At 49.3% G+C, this 22,324-nt stretch overlaps 1 long non-coding RNA gene across 30 annotated transcripts in view; it reads left to right on the top strand.

Annotated features, from left to right (window-relative positions):
* LOC110387434 overlaps positions 1–22,324 on the top strand; it is a 235,153-nt gene that overhangs the window by 149,662 nt on the left and 63,167 nt on the right. The window contains exon 4 of one of the 30 annotated variants that reach the window (XR_002432517.1): positions 8,092–8,296. The exons of the other annotated variants lie outside the window; for them this stretch is intronic. This is a non-coding gene — a long non-coding RNA (uncharacterized LOC110387434). The remainder of the gene's footprint in view (positions 1–8,091; positions 8,297–22,324) is intronic. 30 annotated transcript variants of the gene reach the window in all.

The raw sequence follows: 22,324 nt of genomic DNA, 5'->3' as shown, positions 1-22,324 counted from the left end.
TGTCTGGAAAGATTCCAGTCCGCAGGAGAAAATGAAACTCTGCAAAGGTACCAACGTCAGCGGCTCCAACCTCGGGTTTTCAAAGCTGCGGAGGGGAGCTGGACAGCAGAGTTCACATTAATTTTAATAAGAGTCTGGCATTCGGGTGCTGTAAGTGATAGCAGGGGCTATCAACCTTGAAACCAGTACAAGCCCCAGCCAAGCAGCACCGTGCTCCTGACAGCTCCACCGCACGCACCCGCTCCCGCAGCATCCCTGCAGCTGTACAGGTGTCGTGGGAGCATTTCTGAGCCTGCACGTTCCGAGGTGTTTTTCTGCCTATCAGAAAGCGGGAATTATCTACAAAGTGTGCTCGGGTGGCGAAGTGAAGGCTATAAACATGCAAATTCCACTTCAGTAAGTTTTTATGCTGATTGCTAGACCTCTTTTTTTTCAAGCAGCGTATAGCGTGATGCTTAGGAATTCCTTAATGAGCGAGCTTCAGCACAGTGTTTGTAGCAATGCTGAGAGGTGCTCCGTTATCAGTGGATGAAACTCGGGTTTAGAGCTTCAGCTCATTTCTGAATTCAGCCTTTTAACTCAGACTTGTGCAAGCAATTAAAACATGGATGAGAGCAACACTTCTGTAAGAGCCCTGCGTTGCCACAGTCATCTCAATGTGAGATTTCCTAACGGAATACTGCGAGAACTGTGGTTTTTTTGGCTTTATATTTGCACTGACCTCAGGCTGCAGCTGGGGACTCAGCTCAGCCGCATCCCCCAGTGCCCGGGTGCAGCACGCAGCGGAGTGTGACGGCTGTTAGACTTTCCCTTGTAGATGAAAATGCAAAATGGGGAGATAGCAGCCAGTACATCTGCGAGCAGAGATCACTGGAGGTTTTCAAACTCCTCGGTGCTCAGCACCCAAGAGGCACTTGAACATTCAACGAAGGCTGTGGTCAGTTCTCAAATCTGGTCCAGGCCTCCTTGGGGCTAACTCTCCACTTTTCTCAAATGAAAATGAGTGGAAAGAAAAGCAGTGAGTCTGCAGTGAGAACAGGCACAGCAGACACAGCCTTGGTGTCAGCAGGGACTGCCCGGGGCTGCAGATTAAAGCATTTGTGCCAGTCCTGCCCAGCGCAGCTGGGACAAGGGCCCTGGGCATTTAGTCCTCCTCATTTAATGGAGGCACCTGTGTGAGCTCACGTCTCAGCTGAAGACTCCAACCATGTTCAGTTAGTTGGGGACCCCGTGGTTTTCCAAGGCTTGCTGGAGCTCATGAGGGGATTGCAGCCGAGTGATGGCTGCTGGGCACCACGTGGCTCCTCAGGAGGTCCAAGCACCTCCCAGGCTCCGGTGGGAGCAAGGAGAAAGCACTGAGAGCTGGAGGAGCTCAGCCCGAGAGCCCGGTCCCCATCAGAGTGAGCAGCCCAAGGTCAGACTGGAGCTGCAGCCAAGGAAGCAGCTGAGCTGCGTTTCTCAAGTCCTAAACGAACCCTGACAAACAGCATCTTTCCACTTGCTGGCACTTGCTAGGGACGGGTTCTGTGGCACAAACTGCTCCAGCAGTTCGTCTGATGCTGCGCTTACTGGAAAGCTGCTTTTCTTGCCAAAATTGCCTCTGCTTGGATGTCAGCGCTCGTCTGCCAAGTAGTGTTGCCTTTAGATGTTGTTCATATACTTATCAAAGTCATTCTCCCCCGAGCTTTCAATCAGATAGCCCTGTGCTGAGCAAACAGGAGGAGACACTCCTTAAGTCCTCAATTACATTTCTTTTCTCCTCTTCAATTCCAGCACAGACAAGAGGTGATAATACTGAATCTTTCAAATATTTGATATACAAAGAGAAGAGCTTGTTAAAACGAGACCAATTAATGCATTTTTAATCCACATTTAAACACATGCAAAGATCCTGAATGCTAATGCTGTCATTTAAATTCCAGGCGGGGAGGGCTGGCGCGCGAGGCTGCATATCTTTCAGTCTCTGCTTTCCTGCCTTGCTTGAATGAGACAAGGTCGAGCAGGCATTGCTGCTTATAAGGAAAAGGTGCGTTGAGGCTCCCTCCAATTCTGTTAATCACCTGGCGATGTTCTCGCAGCTACAGATCGTGTTGGCTCATTTTTTTTTTTCCCCTTCTTCCCCCTGTTTCTCCCGAAGTTCAAGGACGTTCTGAATCCCCGTGGTGTGCTGGCTGCTGGGAGAAGGCAGCCACGCGGCTCGGTTCGGCATCTGAGCGTTCCCTGCATGGTCCAACACGTTTGCTTCCCACTGCTCCTCGCACAAATTGATCAAAACCTTCATTTCACGTCTTATTCTCAGCCCTGCTGACGATGCAGGACGTTCAGGTGGGCAGAGGTTATTTATGTGCACCTCTGCTGGACCTGGCAGCCCTCGGAGGTCAGTGTCTGCATCTATAAAATCATTGGCCCAAAGAGCTCGCAGCACACGTGGAAAAAAAGAAAAGAGAGAACAAAGTTAACACAGGCACAGCAATGACTGTGCCATCGCGTGGGAAGTTGCCACCTGGCAGCTGAACTGCAACAAATCTCGTGTGCTCCTGGACGGTGCCAACTCAGATGTTAATTGAAGAGACCCAATATCTGCTTGAGAGAAGTGCGGCGTGGTGCGTGCACGTGGCAGCTGAGAACTCGGCGTTCCCACTCTGTCCAGGGGAACAGACCCAAAGCTATCAAAGGGATTGCAGAAAACACGAAGCAGAAGCATGATCAGGAGCCACGTGCCTTCCATGTGAGCGGCTCCATAGCCTGCCCGGCCTCCCGCTGCAGAACGGGATGCTCATAGGAAAAGTGAGTAGTAGCTTGGAAGTCATTTGCCAAAAAAAAAATGTCATCATCACATGTTGATTCATCAAAGCCAGAGTATTTCAGAGCGAAGGACCAATTTCTGTCGGTTTTTACTCTTGGGGGGGAATAGAACTGAGAAATGTTTTTAAAATTATCAGTAGGTCGCCGTGACTCTTAGAAATGGAACTATTACATTTTGCTTCACATTTGCTTTTCACTTTGAAACGTTAAGTTCAGCTGCAGGACGAAAGGAAAGATTGAAATGGAAATTAAACCTTTGGAAATTACCAAACTGAAACGTTTCTGTGAAACCAGACAGGGCTTCTTTTTTTAATTACTTTGTTAGTCCTGGTTTTTTTTTTGAGCCTTGCTTCAGATTTTCAGCTTTTTCAGGACGGAATAGGGGAAAATAAAAATCACTTCTAAAATCTTGGAAACTTCGGAGTGCTGCTTTGCAATGCCTGGAATCACATCCAAGTGGGTGTAACCATGAGGCCACCCCTCCCATCAGCTGCCCCCTCTGCTTCCTTCAGATGAATGATTATCTGCATTTAAAGCTTTGGCCTTGAACTTGTGGTACGAGATGGTGTCTCTCAGGTTTTTACCTTTTTTTAATTAAGAAGCTGTATTAAATATTCAGAAATTCTGCTCTGTGACTTTCCCGGGCAGCACAAGGGCATCCTGGAGAGGCAAATCGCTTTCTCATTAACACCTCTCCAGGCCACCGCTCTCCTTCCCTGTTTCTCAGCGCTGGCTCTGGTCCTCCAGGCCCACAGTGTTACCAGAGAGGAGCTGGGAGTCATCCCTGAGCTGCTGGGAATGCAGCAGCAGCTCTTACTGGTGCCAGGGAGAGAGACCAGGCTGCACCAGTTAGAAGATGGAAGCCTTGGGTACAGGAGCAATGGGCACAGCCCCAAAGCTGATGGGGAGGTGATGCTTTGCCAGGCACCTCCAAACGCTGCTGACCCTTTTTGTGCCTCCTTAGGGTGGTTTTACACAGGGAGGAGCTTCTGAAAAACAAGAGGAACTCAGCTCCCATGGAAATCCCAGGTTCAGATGACACACCAAAACCAGCAGTCTGCTGGGACAGCCACCACATCACTCCTTGCACATCACCCAGGATCCCAGTGATACCTGCAGCATCCAGCTGCTCTTAGCCTTTTGTTCTCTGTTGTCACCTCTCAGTTCTCCAATACTGAAGAGGCAGTTTGGAATTGAGCAGGGTCCCTGACCTTCTGTGCTTAATTACTAATGAGAAGCCCGTGGGCCATCAGTACAAGTGCTGAGGGGCAGGTCTCTATCAGCTGTAGGCTTGTTTTTTGGAAGAAGCGTTGTGTTCTGGAGGCAGCAGATGCTGAAAGTCGCTCTCACGTGGCAATTCTTTATTTTTTTTTTCACTGAAAAGAACAAAGAAATTGTCTGGCAGGGCTCGTTTTCCTGAGGGAGCAACCATAGACCCAATTTCTTGTGCTCCTTGTAGCAGTTCCCAGGCAAGGGATACCCCGTGGGCTGGAACCCTGAGCTTTGCCCCCATTCCCAGAGCAGGCAGGATGTCCTGGCTGTCCTCTGTCATTGTCCCTACTGCAGGGGTGGACAGAGAGCACCCAGCCCTGCAAACCCACTCCATCTGTGCCCTGTTAGTCTTCATTAATGACTCTGTGTAGAGGGTTGCTGGTCACTGTAGTAAGGTTGGACAGAGGTAACGGCAGCTGGTGATGGGGCTGAGGAGTGTCTGGGCTGTGCAGGGTGGGCATTGGGCTGTTTCTGGGGTTTATGTTCCTTGCTAAGAAGGATGGGACGTTGGGAATGTTGTGTCAGGAGCATTATGTGGTTTTGCTTTGGAGAATAAATGTTCTTGGCTGTTTGACCTTGTTTGCTTGGAGGGATCTGGGTGTTTGGTGTTTAGGAAGAGTGGTCTGAGAAGGGTTTTCTGCAGCTTGGTTGAAAGCAGTAGATACATAAGAAGGTTAATGGTGCATCAAGGGAACTTCATTTTAGGTTCTTTAGCCTCTCAAATTTAAGTGATTGATGTGACAGCAGTGGGTTTGAGGCAGGAGTGCATTCGGTGCAAAAGACTGATGGCTGAAATGCTTCTGCAACAAAAAAAAAATAGAGAAAGCTGTTGCTGATTGTTTCCAGAGCAAGAGCTCGGGGAAGATGATGTGGAGAAGGTCTGAGGGTGCTGTATCACCTGCCCGCCCAGGGATGGGCCTCCAGCAGAGCTGCCCCACTGATGCCACTTTCTCCCAGGCTTTTAGCAGCTTTCCATGCCCATGAATGAGTTGGCAGTAAGCTGGGCAGGGATGTAGCTGATGCGAGGTCTGACTTGGCAAAAAGCAAGGCTTAGGTTTCAGCACTCCAGCTTTGTTGCAGTACCCGAGGGGTCACCCCTCTGAAAATGCAGTGGGAGCCTTGTGCTCTTGCTCAATGCTGAGAAGGGCTTTATGTGTGCAATTGGAGCAAGGCACTGTGACTGGAGGTGTACACCTGCATATATGGTGGAAGGCATCTGGCTGTCCTCAGAAGAAGCAGATGGGGAACGGTGCAATGGGTGCCTCCAAGCGTCAGCAGCTGTGACTTTCTCTCTCACAGTGTTTGCACAGCACTGGGGCCCTTGGTCTCTGCCGGGGCTCCTGGTGCTGCTGCAGGATGAGCAGTCCTTGCACTGGGAGCTGCCTGGTGCACCTCGCTCATTGCATGCAGGTTTGGCCACTTGTGATCTCCCATTAGCTGCAGGTCAAGAGCAGCTACGCTTTTATTTTTCTTGCTGCTAGAGATAAGAAAAAATCCTCCAGGCTCTTCCTGCAGGAGGACAGAGGGTCTTAGACCCCTGACTCAGTCGTCACCCTCAGCAACAGGGGACAGCAGCTCCTGGCTCCGTCGTCCCAGCACAAAGCCAGGCAGCTCACAGGGCTGCCCATGCCATCCTCCCCCCATGTCACTTTGGGTTCTTCTCCTGCTGAGACTTCTCCTGGAATTGAAGCTGGGAGCTGCACTCGCAGCCCTGACGTGCATGTGATGTGACAGCCCTGCCCCGCTCCCAGCGCTGTCCCCAACCACCCTGGTGGCCCCGTCCCCGTGTCCCCATGTCCTCATGAGCCGTGGATTTGGGGGGGAGGGAGCGAGTGTGCGCGGAGGCGGCGATAGCATCTGCTTTGTAGCAGGAGGCAGGCGGCAGGGTTATTGTTTGCTAATAGATTGCTTTTGAGGAGCTGCTCATATGGGACCAGGCGAGTTTCAGAGGTAATTAAAACTCTGCCTATGCAAAAGGCAGGATCTGATTATTTCCTTTCCAAAGCAGGCAGATTAAACCAGGAAAGTTTTTCACCACTTCTAAGAGAGCAGATTTGCTTTGAATGAAGTTCATAATATGGTATATAATAAATAAAACTCTTCAGCTTTTTCTGCTATATTCAAAAATAACTTTTTCTTTTTTTCCTTTTTGCCATCTTATTCCTTGGATTTAAACAGCAGGGCACACGTGCACCCATGGAGTACTGATGCTGCAATGCTCATTTCTTGGCTAACAGCTTTTATACCTGCTTACTCTTCTCTTAGATGGCTCTTCTGTACCAGGGCCTCATTCTACCTGAATCAGCAAAGCAACGGTGGGTGGGTATATGGGTTGTGAAATAGTTGCAAAGTCTCCCTATCAACTTTTATTAAAAAAAAAAAAAAAACCAAAAAACCACCTATGTTAAAGTTAATCAAGAAACTTTATAACCAGGTCTCTGTAGCCTGAGTGAGGTTGTTGTGTGCCCCTGGGATTCCAGCTCTGCACCACTCCTGGCCTTAGGCTCTGTGTGTTCCACATATTTCAAGGAGCTGACCTTTATGGAGCTCTAAGGAAGACGAGATTGGGGTAGAGACTGATAAATCTACCAAGGAGAAGGGAAGAAAAGATGACTTTATTAGCTGGGCTGAGCTGATGCTGTTCTCATGGCTCCTCCATCTGAAGCCCTGCTGAAACCCAAAGGATTTCCCTTGGCTGGAGGTGCAGGCAGCAGAGCTGGCTGGATGGGGGAGGGATGGTGGTGAATGAAAGCGTGATGAAAGCAGGATGAAAGACTGAGGGACATGGTCAATGCAGGAGGAAAACAAAGCTTTGTGAGCACTGCTGGTAGAGGAAGACCAGAGCATGGACCGACCTTAACAGACCCCTGCCACTCCTTCACCTGTGGCTGCGTGCACGCTCCAAGTTGCATAATGCAGACTTGAAATCCTGAATTAAGGATTCCCTGTGAAAATCCTACGAGGGAGAGTATGCTCCATGGCACATATCCCTGCTGCTGGGGCTGGGCGCCTGCGCTGGGAGAGGGGACTTGGTGCAGGAATGGCAGGGTGAAGTGGCACGGCCCTTGTTTCATCACAGGTTGAGCTATAGCTGATTGCAGCTGTCCTCCCTGGCTGTAAAATCTATCTGGTGCTTGTAATACACTCACATGTTTTAGGAGTTCATGGCTCTTTTTGTGCGCGCTTCAACCACGCGCACACGGACGCGCACACGCATTTTATTGCTGATAGGGAATGAAACCTCAGATTAAAAGACATTAATGAAGATAAAAAGTAACAGAATCTAATTCCAATTGTCTGTGGCAGAAACCCAATTTTCAAATGATAATTACAATAATTAAAAATTCCCTTATCAACGGAGACAAAAACGCTGCACATTGGCAGCAGAGATGATGAACAAGGCGAGCACAGGCTCCTCGGTGCTGAAATCAATTTTCAGAAGTTCAGACGAGCCCCAGAACAACTCCAGCTCCGCTGTGCTTTTTTCTTCTTGGTAAAGGAGGAGGATTTCCCCATGCACGTCCACGTAGCCTATTTTTTTGGTGGTTTTTTTTGTTTGTTTTGCCGTGCCTCCTTTGTCCGCAAGGTTGCATCAGCTGGAGCACAGAATGAAACCGTGTAAATAGAGCTGCTTTCCTGTAGAGGTGGAGTGTTGGGAAAGTTCAAAACTGTATCAGGCCTTCCCAGCTTCAGCTTTGCTTCTAATTCTGGATGATCTTATTTAGAATTAACAAATATACATGCTCTGCTCTGGGGGAATTTGCCAGGGATGGCTCTCAAAGCTCTCCGTGCTGAGCGTGCTTCCTTCTGCCGTCCCCATTGCACCAGCTAATGCACAATGTTAAAAATCCAAGTAGATATCTGATGAAAGCATTCTTTTGCCCAGAGACATCTCAGGCTTCTGTGCATACGCTTTGCAAAGGTAGCAGACTGCAAAATCTGTTTTGCTGCTTGTTTCTTTTTTCTTTCATGGCATAGAAGTAGATTGGATGTTTCACCTTTATTTTTTTTAAGGCTGTATCGTGATGTGCGCAGACCAGTAGGCATCCAATTGATCAAGCTCAGCGACACTCTTGGGAAGAGAGATGGCACTGCAGAGATCCTGTTCGTCAGCTTTAGCAGTTGGGAAGGGATGGGAGGACAGCTTGTCGCAGAGCTTGGTGTCCTGCAGGATGCCCGGCCTGCATCTGCTGGGATGCTCTCGCCTCAGCTTGATGAGGTTAGTCATCCTGCTGCCATCAACACTGGGTCCATCATGATGTATTTATGAGCAGATGACAATTCTCAGTGCATGGCAAATGCATTACCGCTCTTTAAGCAGTTGTAATTGTACCTCATTAGTAGAGGGAGTCCCCAGGCAGAAAGTTTGGCTCTGGAAGTCTAGCCAAATGTCTTCATTCTCCGTGAGCATTTGACTTTGGGGTTTGGGGAGGCTGTGACTCCACTTTAAGCTCTTTTGTTTGTGGGTGCATGCCCTTATATTTTTCTCATGATCCATTGAGTTCGTTCGTCCTTTCCTCCCTGTTCACGTTTGCTCTATCAGCTCCATGCTCCATGTGCTGGTACATCATCCAGTTACTTAACATCCCTTCTCCAGTCCTTTTCTACCTCAGGAAAATCCCCCAGAAGGGTTCTCATTCAGTATTGAATGGAGTGGGTTATTGGTGTAACTGCACTAAAACTGCATCAGTTCCATTGTGGCTGGATTCTGTAAGAGCGGGCTGTCTGCTCCTGGGATGAGCTGCTTTTTATATAACAGTAAATGAGAATCTCATTTATCAGCGCATGCACAGGAATGTGAAGACAAAGAAAACGGTGATACTCTCATTGTTTCCATCCTGGCTTGGAGAAAAGCTGTGAGACTGAGGGAGAGTAGAAGGGAAAAAGCACTGCTAGATGGAAGCCAGACCCAGAGCCGCTCAGAGCAGCAGCGTGGGGACATCTGCCAGTGGCTTTTCTTGTTGGCTTTTTCCTCTCCACTGCGTAACAAACCTACAGACAGGAGGGCACATTTCAGCCAGGAACATTCCGTCCACTTGGAATCGACCTGGAGCAAATATTTCTGTAGCGTGCTCGTCAGCAACAAGCATAGGGCCCAGCAATGAGGAACCAGCAGGAGGGCAGAGGGCTTGGAGCAGCCAGGGTTCTCCTAGGTGCATTGCTGTTGGAGTGATTTATTCACGCTTCCCCAGATCTGATCTCAGTGGTTTACAAAATCGAGCTGGGGGCTAACAGCAGGTTTTGTGCCAGGCAGGAGGGAGCTGTGCTCTTGGAAATGAGAAAGGTTTCCAGTAATGAGGAAGAGCTTCCATATCAGATAATGATTTTAGTGGTTCTGTCCCCGGTAGCAGGGCACGTGTGCCACTGCACCCAAAACAGCTTCTATTTCCCCTCCAGTACAGAAGAAACAATGGGCCCACGGTGCTGGCCCCACGCAGCATCAGGCTCCTTGGTGGCTGTTGCAGCCAAATCCATCCTAAACTGCAGCAACACTCAGGATCTCTCGAGTGACTCCGCAGCCTTAATGCCAGCTTGGAAACCTCCCTGCAGCCCAAGGTGAGCAGATGAGCGTCAGCGTGTCCTGCAGCCCTCAGTGCCCGCTCCCCCTGCACCACCAGGATCGCTGCCGCGGTGGGAGCGGCGTTGTCAGAGGGGCCATTGCTGAGAGTGACCTCAATTTCTCAGCTCCAATATTCAATTATTTCTGCAAGGAAAAGATCCGTTATTTAATAATGGCTGAGGCACTCCGAATTATTCATCAGCAGAGGAAGTGAGCTGCTGAGATGCACGGGAGGGACGCGTTTGGTGTCGGGGGGTGGTGTGCCTGATGAAGGGAGTACTTCATTTCAGTGGCCCCTCTCTGGGGTGCAGGCCTTGTTTCTGCAGTTATCTTGGCTTTGAGCTGGTGCATCTGCTGTCACCAGGAGCCCAGGTGATGACTAAACCTTACTGAAGGGCGACGCTGTGTTTTTCTTGATTTTTTTTCATAGGGTTGGGATGCATGCCAGGCTGGGGTGTGCTGCAGGCACGCAGAACCCGTATCCAGGCTGTCAGTGGCTTTGCCTTGTTCACTGAGGGGTCCTGCTGGAAGCGTATTCTGCTGAGGTGCCCGTGCTGTTTTGCACCCCGAGCCCACGCTCTTTTCCCTGATTGTCAACAATGTGCATCCTGGTGCTGAAAGAGCAAGAAATGGGGTTTCCAGCTGGCGCTCCTCTGAGTGGTATTTGCATGGCAGAACGGCGTTGTGCAGTGAGATGCTGCTGAATGGGTACGAACTGGGGCAGGTATAAGCATCCCCCGTCCACGTTCTGCAGATAATATTTATCCACTCGAGTCAGAAGGTGAACCCGTGAAGTGCTGAGAGCTGTTTTGTGAAAGCACCATACCTGCATGTTTGAAAAGGAAAAGCATCCATGCTCGCATATTTAATTGCCAAATTATCATATAAATGTCGCGCTAGTTAGGTTGCCAGAACTCACTGATATTTTAAATGTTTCCGTGTTTTAACTCTGTGCAAGTCAACCTTTGCCAGCCTAATTACAAGGGAAGAAGCACCAATGGCATTTCTTTCCTCCATGTTTGGAACTGAGGGGAATTTCCTGAGACTTCCACAAGAATTGTCTGCTAATGTCTGTAGTGACAGGGGCTCTTCCTGCTGCCCCTCACTGGGATAAGCTGGATTAATGTTAGCAAAAAAAAAACCCAAACCAAGCCACAATAGCAATGCTGGAACACATTTGCGTATTTTGGTTAATTTTGCAAAATTATTTCTGCAAAACGTCCCGAAAATAAACAGAAATGCCCTTGCAGAGCTGAAAACCTTGGGGAGGCTTCATGCAAAGGAGCTTTCCACTTCGACATTCCCTTCAATTTTATTGCAAAAACAGCTGTCTAAAAAGGATCAAAATGAAATATTTTTGAGGCAGCATGGGGCTTTTTTTTGACATTTCCAGTGCACTGGGAACTGCTTGCTTTCAAGTCAGTCTGATACTGATATTAACACTTACAAATGCACGCTTGCTGCTGTCCCTCCATTCGCCTCTGCACACTCCAACCCACAGGTCTGCGGTTCCTTTGGTAACTCTCAGCAGATGTGATGGAAGCAGAGGTTTTTCCTGAACTCCTCTCTCCCATAAGGCTGGGGATCCTCTTGGTGCTCTTCAGGAGGAGTAAATGGCCCCGGTGGCTGCAGAAGGAATGAGAAATCCAACAGAGGGCCAGCCAAGCCCTGCTCCACGCAGGTGTGGTGGAGGGGACAGCCCTCAGCTGCTTCCATGCTGTTTGGAGGATGGAGGGCGTGCTCCAGGGCTCAGTGCAGAGGGATCAGCTGGGGATGTTCTGTTCTGCATCCTGCCCCTCCTCGTGCTGTGTTTTGGAGCCGAGCTGTCTGCAGAGCAGCGGGTATTTCTCATCTCAGCAGCATCATGTCTACATATCTAAGCAAGTTCCCATCTCCTGCTTGCAAAGGGATTAAGAATAGGATTCCCAACATTCTGTGGTGTAGCAGAGGAAGGCTCCTGGTGCTGGGGATGGGCACAGGAGAAGCAGCTGCGTGCTGTACCCGGGGACTTGGAAGGGCCCCCACGGGGGCTTGCCCTCTGCTTTCATCTCTGTTTTCCCTGTAAGCCCATTCCCCAGTGAGAGCAGAGCCTTGTGGTGCCGTTTTGTGCTGAACTTCCAGAGGACCTTTCCCTGTGGTAGCTTTGGACCTGGAGCTCAGGGTTCCTGGTACTTTGCTGTAGCAGAGCTCCTGCCTCCTGTGCCTTCAGGTGCAGGGTGGTTGCAGGGAGCTGGCTTTCCTAACCCGTTATCTTGCTGATTTCTGCCTGAAGAGGAGGAAACAAACACGTATCCGCTAATCCAGACATTTAAGGCTACACAGCCAAGGTTAATAATCCAGTGACATCTGAATTGCATGTGCTGTAAATAATCAACATATTTCTGAAGAGCTGCTGAAGGATTTAAAACAGGCTAATTACAGAAATATGAAAGGGGAATGGCCCTGTCGATTCAGCAGGTTGCTGAACAGAAAGGAAATGCCATAGAAGACCAGGGGCAACGCTCTGATGTGCAAAACTGTTTGCATATATATGTATGCAATACAAAGTGTAGGAAACAAAATGTTTATTTCTGCTTTGATGTTTTTTCCTTCCAAGTGACGAGAGTATCTGCCGTCTTTTTACTCTTAAAAAATGAAACTAGTCTAGGATGCCGATGCTCCCAATTCCAGATAGCAATCATGGATGCGCAGAGCAGTAATTTCGACTGCTGGAGGTTGATCCCAGATCTCTCAGGCCTTCTGGACACCTTTTTCAAGGCTCTGTGTTTATTTGCCTTCCCTCCCACCTCTTGCTGAAGCCCTTGTGATCTCCTCTGCATCAGTATATTACACTGGCACAGGTTGCCCATGGAAGCTGCCCCATCCCTGGAAGTGCCCAAGACCAGCTTGGATTTGGGCAGCCTGGTCTGGTGGGAGGTGCCCCTACGCAGGGCAGGGGGTTGGATTAGGTGATCTTTAAAGGTCCTTACTACCCAACCCGTTCTGTGATTCTCCTCTGATCTCAGTGCATTCAGCCCACAGAGGTCCCTTTGCAGCCCATCTCTCTAGGACAAGGCGAGTAGATGTGTGGATGCCCCCAGATTTTATATTGGATTATGGGCATAACGGAGCCCTGACATTTCAGCCAAGACCTGAGATGTTTTCAGCTGTGTGCAAGGAAAACTGAGATCTTTGCGCTTTCCAGCCATGATATTGCAAAGACTAGGAGGCCGGGTGAGATTTGTTATGGCCCAAAAGCTGTGTGCAAAACTTCACGCTTCCATTTGCCGTTTCCATTTTTAACCGTCTGTCATTCTGAAACATTTGTATGATAGAGAAAAGCAAGAAACAGGAGAGCTAAGGGAAAAAAAACAACCCTTGCAAATATATACACCTCCCACTGGGGCCCTTTTTATTCCTTTGCAGCTCCACCGGTTCCAGCGAGGACATCTGAGTTGCATGGGTCTGGGTGAGAGAACGCAGTGTGTCCTTATGGCCCAGCGTGAGGTCTCATAGGGTAACAAAGAAGATGGTCAAACAAACAGCAGAAGTTGATGTCATGCCAAAAATGAACCCAGACTGGGCATAAAAACAGTAGTTTTGCTCGTGCCTATTTCTATTCACAGTCTCACCGTAAAAGCCTCTTAATTACCGGGGGGGGAACTCGTGCCTTCTGGTGGAACAGCACATTGCTGCGTTTGTGTGTTTGCAGGGAGCTTTTGCTTTTGCCCTTTTGCTTCTATATGCAGTGATCTGTGTGTGGAGGGCTGGGGCAGTGTGGGGCAGGGTGGTCATAGAGCCCTTTGAGTCAGAAGGGATCATTGAAGGTCAGCTAGTCCAACTCCCAGCGTCTAGGAGAAAATAACCATGAAAAATCAGAGGTGTCCAGCTAGGCAGAGTATGTACCTCATTGTGTCAGATCAGGATGGGAGCCTGCTCCGGCCAGGAGGCAAGGGTAGCCCAGATATGCATTGCAAAGAGAATGAAACTTTGATTTTCCTGTCAGCCGGCGTGCTCTGCACTCCTGGCTCCCTGCTGATAAGCTTGTCTTAATGGCGGTGGGATACAACACTATACTGACCACGTCTCCGGGCTGCCTGTCTCAAAGGGAAAGCTGTGCCTTCCCCAAGTTTTATGACTTGAAGCTGTCAAGGAGAAGGGGGGCGAGGGGGAAAGTTGTGATGGATTCATTCTTCTGCCTTATCCGGGGCTACGCTGCACCTTCTGCAAATATCAGCACCTTGAAAGGCTTTGGAGACAGAGGAGAGAAGCGAGCCCCAGATAAATCACAGCATTTGCATGGCTTTGTGCAAATGACAACAGCACGGGGACGGCCTTTATTTTTCTCCCCCTGCTTGAAAGTGCAACCAGAGAATCTCCTCACCTTCCTTCTGGCCCGTTCCCACTCTCACTTGTTCGTTGTTACCGTTAAAAATTATTAATTAGGAAACTTAATTAGGGGTCAAAATTCACAATGTTTAGGTGAGTCCATCTGCACATTTCCTCCTCCCTTCTGTCTCTGTATCACCATCCGCCTTCCCCGGAGCAGAGCTCAGGGTTGGGCACAGCTCCAGGTGCCTTCCCCATACCCAGTGATGCCGTGGCTCAGGAACGTGTCCGGGAACAACATGAGATTAGGGCTGCCCAAACTTGGGGCTGGGCAAGATGGGGCAGCTGGGAGCTCTCGCAAGTCACAAATCAGAGCGGCTCAGTGCTTAGACAATAGCTTGCATGGGCTTGGGTTCGTCCTGCCTGTGGTTTTGTGTCTTAAAAATGTTCCAGCAGTCACAGGACTCCAGGACAAAAGGCTTTAATAGGAAGAAAAGCTGGGATGGCAGGAGGCTGGCAGCGCTGCTGTGAGCTGGGGCAGGAGCACCATGAGGAGTGGCAATGAAGCAGGCTGTCCTGCCGAGCACTGCCGAGGGGAGGAGAGCACCTTGCAGAGCCCTGATAGGAGCAGAACCCCTGGAGCTGGCATCTCGCTGCTGCTGAAGCCTGTGAAGCTGTGCTGCTTTGCAGAGCTCTCAGCTGGTTCATGCCTCTGGGGCCGGACGTAAGCCCATAAGCTGTAACTTTTCCAGGGCTGGATCTGGGCTAGAAATCCTAAACGAAATGATTTGGTTTAAAGCTTTTGTTTTGCCTTCTTGTGATGTACAGTGCTGTGTTGGCAGAGGGTCGCGCGGGCTCCTCTGCTGCAGCCTGCAGGTCGAAGCTTCTGCATTGCTGTGTTACTGGCAGAGGGCTGGCTGCAGGTGTGGGAGATCAGGGCTTGGTATCTGATACCTACAAAGAAAAGCAGGAAAGTGAAAAGGACTCAATTCTGCAAAATGCTGAGTGCCTCCTCTGTTCTTTGCCGAGTTCCCAGGGCACCAAGCTCTTACTGCCAGTATGGCTTATGTTACAGACAAAAGCCCTGATGACATCTTGCTCTAGTTTGTTCAAATGCAATCCTTGTCTAAAAGGAGAGGTAATCTTGTTTCCTGGACCCCAATGGAAATGGAGAAAAACCCAGAAGCAGAAGGATGTTTTTCCCTTTCTGAAAGCAGCTGGCGTGCAGCACGGTGAGGAGCTTTGGGGTGTTTGGCTCCCGAGAAGCCTTGGGGGCTCACTTGGCATTGCCTGGAGTGACCGGGCCCAGGTCCACGTCTGTTGGTGACTGCTCCAGGTCCTCTAAAAATTCCTGAGGCTCTAAAGCAGTTTCAGATCCTGCAGGCGGGATTTGTGAGTGGGAAGTGCTTTTAATTCGGATAGATTAGCACGAGCTGTGAGTTTTCTCATTAGATGTATTCGGCAAATCTCTGCCCTGCCTCTTGCTTTTTTTTTGCTTTATTTTTTTTAAATGGGGGAAAAAGAATGGGAACACAACCCAGCATACGTACTTCAACCCATGCAAATCCATCTCTGCCATCTAGTTCCGAATGAAACTTAAGCTCAAATTGGAGAGGCTTCAAGATCAGACCTTTTTTTCTCCTCTCGCGCTCTTTTCCTTGGCAGGTTTTGTTCATCAACACAGAGGCCGTGCCTCCAGCTCCAACACAGACGCCATCCATCCAGCTGCAGGAGCTGGGCTCGTGCCCGCCCGCAGCAGCAGTTCCTCCCCGGCAGCACTCGGGGATGCAAAGCAATGCGAGAGCTCCTGCAGAGCCGAGCACATGAGCCCTGGGAGAGGAGCTCGCAGCTCAGCCTGGCAGGGGGTGTAACACCACCACGATGCATTCAAGCCCATGGGGCTCTCTGGTTTTACACCAACACAGCGTACGGCCCTTGGCACTTGGTACCAGATGGTATTTTATAAGCGCTGGAATTATTTAGGAGCGTGGCTATTACCCCGTTACTAATGAATTACAAATAACTCCTCTAGAAAAGACCCTTTGCTGACTAAGAAACATGTCCCTGAGATAAAATAACTTTTGAGGTTTAAAGGGTCAGCGATTTTTTTAAGGTATGTTTTATTCCTAGGAAGTTAAAGGGGCCCGGGAATCTCCCACTTGCCTCATTAGCAAATATTACCCAATTTTTCTTTCATAGTGTAGCAGAGGGGAAGAAAAGCGTATAAAATAAACACCTGGCAGGAATGCATAATCTGCATAAATTCAAGTGGTTACACTCATGACAGGAAACCAAACCAAATGCAGACCTTTGAAGCAGGCAATGAGACCTCAGCAATGAGTTATTGTCATGCGGAGAGCGCATGGTTGGGATTGCAAAGAGCGTTCCCTATGGATGGATGAGCTGGCTGGTGCCGCTCCCCCAGGTTGTCCAGATGGAAGCCAGGAAAGCAAGGAGGGGCCATGGTGTTCTCCTCCCTTGGGTCCTTTGGGGCTGGCCATTCCCAGCTGATGTCATTGGTTTGCAGGCCATGGTTGGCTGTGCTAGCCAAGTGGCATGGAAGGAGCCATGCAAGAGGAACAGGACACACTTAAGTTTTCTCCTGTTAGGTTTCTACCATTTCCTTCTCCCTCCAGCACAGGAACCCTGTAGTTTCCCAGAAAAAAAAATGCTTTGCTAAACTATTTGTGCAAATTTACATCAACCAACCTCTTCAGAATGTGGCACAATGTAGTGTCTGCCTATTTTCAAGCTTTCTTTCACCTGGGAGATGGGTGTAGTGGGTTAGGAGGTGTCTCGAATCATTGCATCTGATCCCATTCTCTGGACTGAGCAACACTTAGTGTCTTCCTGTATCAGTGCCATGCTGGACATCATGGTGAGAACTTCGTGAGCCCTTTGAGTTCCCTATCTTGGCAGGATTCATCTCTTTGGTTTTGTATGTTTCCTTTTCCAGCTGAAGGAAGAGGGAGTGGGAGGGATGGAGGAGGTTTGGGCAGTCCTCTCAGAGATAGGGTTTGGATTTTGGGTGGTCCTTTGTGGAGCCTGGAGCTGGACTTGGTGATCCTCGTGGGTCCCTTCCAACTGGGGGTATTTTATGATTTTATGAGATGGAAGAAGGAAAAAAAAGATTTGCTGGACAAGATAAGGTAAGGCCTGTGAGCTCCTGGAGGAGAGGAGTCTGGTGCAGGTGCCCACCCAGATGCACACTGAGAGCATCCAGATGAGGAGCCTTCAGCACACTGGGAGCACTCAGCTTTCTCCACGTTGTCTCCCACAATGTTCAGTTACCACAGTTGTTCAGTTGCCTGACAATTAAGCTTGCTTTAACGTGCTTCAATAGCGTGAGTGAAGGGGAAAAACATGTAAGAATTGTCTGTAAAAGGAAATAATACATTTTTAATCCCAATTAATATTGGGTGCCAAACAACACGTTTGCAACACATTTTAACTCATCAGGATAATGGAAAATCCATGTTCAGAGGCATCAATTATTGATAAGGGTTAACAAGGTCATATCCGTTCTGGATGCAGTGTTGATTCTTTCCCTTCTATGTTTCGTTTTGTTTCTTTCGTTCCCTCTTCTCACCTTCTAACCCCAACATAACAACTCAGCCCCCCGTCCTGCTGCTGACTTTACCGTGGGAGCAACTGGTTGGTTTTCTCCCCCAAGGAAAGGTGCAATTCAAGGTGTTAAAGACAGCGTGTTCATAACCTAAAATATAACAAACCCAACAAACCCAACAGCCTGCGATGTTTCAGCCCAAATCAGGAGACCGAATGTAAGATTATGCATTGAGGTGGAGGTGTATATGCCTTGGAAACCCAACAGCAAATAGATTGCTTTTTTTAATCTTTTGTCTCCAAAGAAGAAAGCTGGAAACCAGCAAGAAAAGAAAAGAGTGCTGAGATTGTCACAACTGCAGAATCAGCCTTGAATTACAGAAAACTCATGGTTTCGCAGCGATCTTTTTGCAGCAGAATGAGGAATGATCACTGAGAACCAACCCCAGAGGATCTTGTCACTCGCTGGGCTTTGAAAACCAGCAAAGAGGAAGCAGCCCTGGAAGATCCTAGCCCTGAGTTTACGTATTTCCCTGCAGATGCTCTGCAGGATGGGACTCTCTGGGTCTGCCATCACCTCCAGGCCAACCCCCAGCCATGCTGGGCATGTAATGACGCTGCCATGTCTTTAATTTGGCAGCTTTAAGCCTAATGCTTTCACGCCGCTTGGAATAATTTCCCATCTGCAAATATCAGGGGCACGGCAGGGCAAGAGGACAACTAAAAGGCAATTTCTGCCAAGAGTCCCCTCTCCTTCACTGGGTGATGTGCTTCAGCAGCAGCAGACCCTGTATTCCTCCACAGCAGCTGGCAAAAGGGCTGGGAAGGCTGGGCCCAGGGCACAGAGCATTGGGCTGCTGGTGTTGTAGGTGAGGAAGAGGAGCTCTCCAGCTCCAGGCTCATCCCAGCTGGGACAGCATGACACAGGGCTATGTCCAAAACAGCATCACAAGACAAAGCAGTACAATTGATTGATCCAGCAGCCAGCAGCATCTGCCTGGCACACCGATCGCAACCCAGGCTCTCCCAGTCCCATTTTGTTCCAGGTTTCCCCTTCCAGGCAGCAAAACCATCATAACTGGTGGCTTCTTCAAGGAAGGGAAGGGATGCTTATTTCTTCTCCCTACATCCAAAAATCCATCTTCAAACAAAGACTGGGAGAAATTCATATACAGAAATACAATCTTGCAGTTAATCATAAAAACCACCATAAAGTAGCAGTGATTGTTTAGCAAGAATGAACACCCACTCTGTTCTGTCTTCTTTTTGTCATAACTTGGACAATTTTCAAGAGTTAATAGGTAAAACCTAGTTTTCAATAGCTCCAACTTCCTCTTTTTATTTTTCTTATTAAAAAAGAAGAAGAGAAGAGCTGTTCTGTTCTCAATTATTGCACGTCCCAGTAGGTTTTGAGCATTAATGGTTGTTTTCACATCACTTGCTCCGTCCGTATTTGAAAAACAAAGCAGGTAGTTGGAAGGAGATTTGAATGCTCCTGACCTGGGCATCAGATGCAAACTCTGAACGTTTAACAGTGCCACTGAGTGGTTTTGTATCTGGATCAACACCAGCAGACCCACATTAGACATGTGGGACTTCAGTGTGTTTGGTGAGGGAGCAAGAAGGCACAAATGGGGAGGCAGCGTGGATTATTATTTAGTTCTTTATTGCCAGTTCTGTGAAATTCAGCACTGTAAGATCTCGCTGTGGCCCTCAGTGGTTCCTCTCTCCTGAGCTGCTCTGCCTCATGCTGCAAGCTGGGTTTCCTGGGTTTTATTCATCGCTTGTAAACAGTCCAAGAATAAAGCCATTATTCTGGCCAGAAAGCACTTTGGCTGAAAGGCTGCATTTTTTATTATTTGTGTCCGTGCAGTCCACAAATAATAAATAAAGCCTTGGGTAATTTAGCTTTAATTATGCTCCCTGGTTTCATTGCCTCTCCACGTCCCAGGTGTGCCAGATCCATCCTCCTCTTTAGCTTCTCCATCTTCTGGATGAGAAGCATGCATCTCATTACTCACCCTCTGTGCTGTACAGCAGTGCTGCTCCTCCTCTGCTGTCAGGTTCTGGGCGTGCTGCCTTGCCCCAGGCTGGAGCAGAGCATGGGGGGCTCTGGGAGCACCCAGTGGGGCTGCTGGGGGACTGGTGTTGGCTTCCCTCCCTGCAGAAGGTGCCAGGCTTCCAACATCGGAACCGTTCACAGCAAAGAGTTGATCTCTGCTTATCTTCCCCTCCAAAAATAAGAGAAAATGCAAAAATGCTTGAAATAACCCTTTTGGACCTTTTTGAAGTGAAAATATTCTCTCGGAGGGTCAACATTAATTTCCATTTAGATGTTTAGCTAAAAAGGAGAAGGAAAACAGAAAGGCTGACATCAAAAGAACCTTTTTAAGGCAGGGATACGCTCTGCACTGACCTGGCTGGGAAGGGGGGGTGCTGGTGTTTTAATCTCTTGCTTTCTCTGTTGGTGGGGCCTCTCCTCTGCAGATCCAGGAGAGCTGATCCAGCTGGCTGAGCTCTGTGTTAGCAGAGATGGTGCCAGCATCCCCTTCTCTAGGGGACTCCCTGCAGCAACTGGGGATTTGTTCCCTCCCACAAGTCCATGGTTGTAGATATGTGGGGGGTTTGAACATGTTGGATGCATTGGCTGAAGCCCTGGGTATCAGTCTCAGGTTTTCCAAGAGAAATGCTTTGCAGTTTTCCTCCTTGCAGGCAGCCACTGGGCTCACCTTGTGCTTTGTGAAGGTTTCCAGGTCCCATCAGCAGGGAGCTCCCTGTCCCCAGCTCTGTTTCCCTTGGCTTTGCACTGCCTGACCCTGCAGGAGTGCAGCTGTCATGAGCACCTGCAGATCAACATCCACTCTTTGATGGAAGCTGGAGGCTGAGCCATGAGATGCATAGACAATGAGGGCCACAGCCTGGAACCGGCACAGCAAACTACCCAGGGCATGGTGAGGGAACCTGAGCCCAAATCCAGTGCCCTTGCAGCAGCCCAGACCCCCAGCCCCCTTCACAAATCTTTCAGGGCTGCTGTTGCCCATTTCCAGCCTGCTGGGCCATTTCCATGTCTGTGCCCTCAGTGGGAAAGGGCCAGGACACACCGTCACATCCATTCAGCCGGGATCCAGGCTTCACCATGAAGGAAACAGTTTTCCCACATCCAGGAAAGCAGTTTGTGTTGCTCAGGTTACAAGAGCTGTGTGATGTTGATCCCAAGTGCAGCCCGTCCCTGCCATTTTAATGAGCAAAGGCCATTATAATGACCAGGGTTAGGCCAGCAGTAGGATGCTCCCAAGCGGCGTCAGCTCTGTTACTGGTAATTTCAAGGTAATGCTTTCCCAGCACCTTGATGTAGGCAAAATGAGCCTTGAATAAACATAATAGTAAACTCTGTTGTTCAGTGGTGCGATGCCATGCCTTTAGCAGTCAGTTCCCAGAAGGAGGCATCTCTTCCCCAGCATGCTGGATATAAACCTTAAATTTACATTTCTAGTTAAATAGCAGCTTCCAAGACTAAAGCTTCAGTCTCTGGTGACAATGAATAGAAACATTTCCCCCATTAAAAATTGCATCTTTTTTTTTTTCCTTTTTTTTTTTTTTTCTGATGAGCAGCTCTGCTGTGCAGGCATTTTTATAGGTTCCCACAGAGGTGGTTGAGCTGCAGTGTTAAATCTTCCCCGCGTCAGGCAGGACAGCCACTGGAGATGGTGCTGGAACGCCACATCCATTCCTCTGCCATCAGAGGAAGCCTTTCCTGCCAGCTCTCAAGCGGGAGATTAACATCAGCGCTTTGTGATGCGTCACCCAGGGAAGTGCTGGGGTGCAGAGCAGGGTGCTGCCAGCTCCCTGCTGCGGTCCCCACCTGCTGCACAGCCAGCCTGCCTCACTTTGCAGGGCCCAGCTTTCTCTCTTATTTATTTAAATGACAAATATGCCAGAGCAAGGACTGCCTCCCACTTGACATCAGCCCCAGTGTGACACCAGTAACACCATTGCGCTGCACCATGCAACATCTCCTGGCCTCCCTCTGCTCTCTGTCTGTGGGCAGCATAATAATAACAATTGGGGGGGAAAAAAAAAAAAAAGTTCTTAAAATAACATTGCTTACTGCATATGCAGAGGAAGCGTAGCACTGCAGAATGCAGGGCTCTCATCCCCCTGCTCTCACCTGGCTGTGTGGAGTGCATATGGCAGCCCGGCCACCCACTGCTCAGAGACTGCAGCAACCCAGGAGCACCTGGGGGCAGGGAGGTGAATTAAAGATGAAGTGGCAGCTGGAACGGTGAAGTTCCTGGCTTAATATCATTTTCGGAGGAGTTCTGTGCGTTTGATAATATGTGCCATGCACATGGTTATTTGCTCGAATTAGATAACAGTCGATAACACAATGATCCTAATCTCCCTCCGTTGCTTGAAACCTGGCAGCACGCATCAGCAACAGAGTCCCTGCTTATCTGCTCTCCGATGGCTTCTTCAGGAGCTCTCACCGGTGGCTCTCTTTATTTAGATATTGCCAAGATTGCTGTGGATGGAAATGAGTGTCTGCTGGCAGCCCCTGTAGCCTGCAAGGTGTGAGGCTGCAGATACTGCCCCGGCGTTCCTTCCTGCTGCAAAATGCAGATGGGATGAAGGGGAATGGAAGGGAGCAGGGGGTAGGGAGCTGTGCATGGAGGGCAGTGGTGCTGGGGGGCACGCTGCGTCCCACCGCGGGCTGACCCCACCAGGGGGTCTGTCCTGTGTTCTCCAGGTGAGGACTGCTTGTCCTGGCCCCACTTCAAAGCACTGGGAAACCACTGGTTGTGTGTATTCGGTCAC

Source organism: Numida meleagris, chromosome 22 (genome assembly GCF_002078875.1).
Source record: "Numida meleagris isolate 19003 breed g44 Domestic line chromosome 22, NumMel1.0, whole genome shotgun sequence".
Taxonomy (NCBI): Eukaryota; Metazoa; Chordata; class Aves; order Galliformes; family Numididae; genus Numida; species Numida meleagris.
This window is presented reverse-complemented; position numbering and strand designations above follow the sequence as displayed.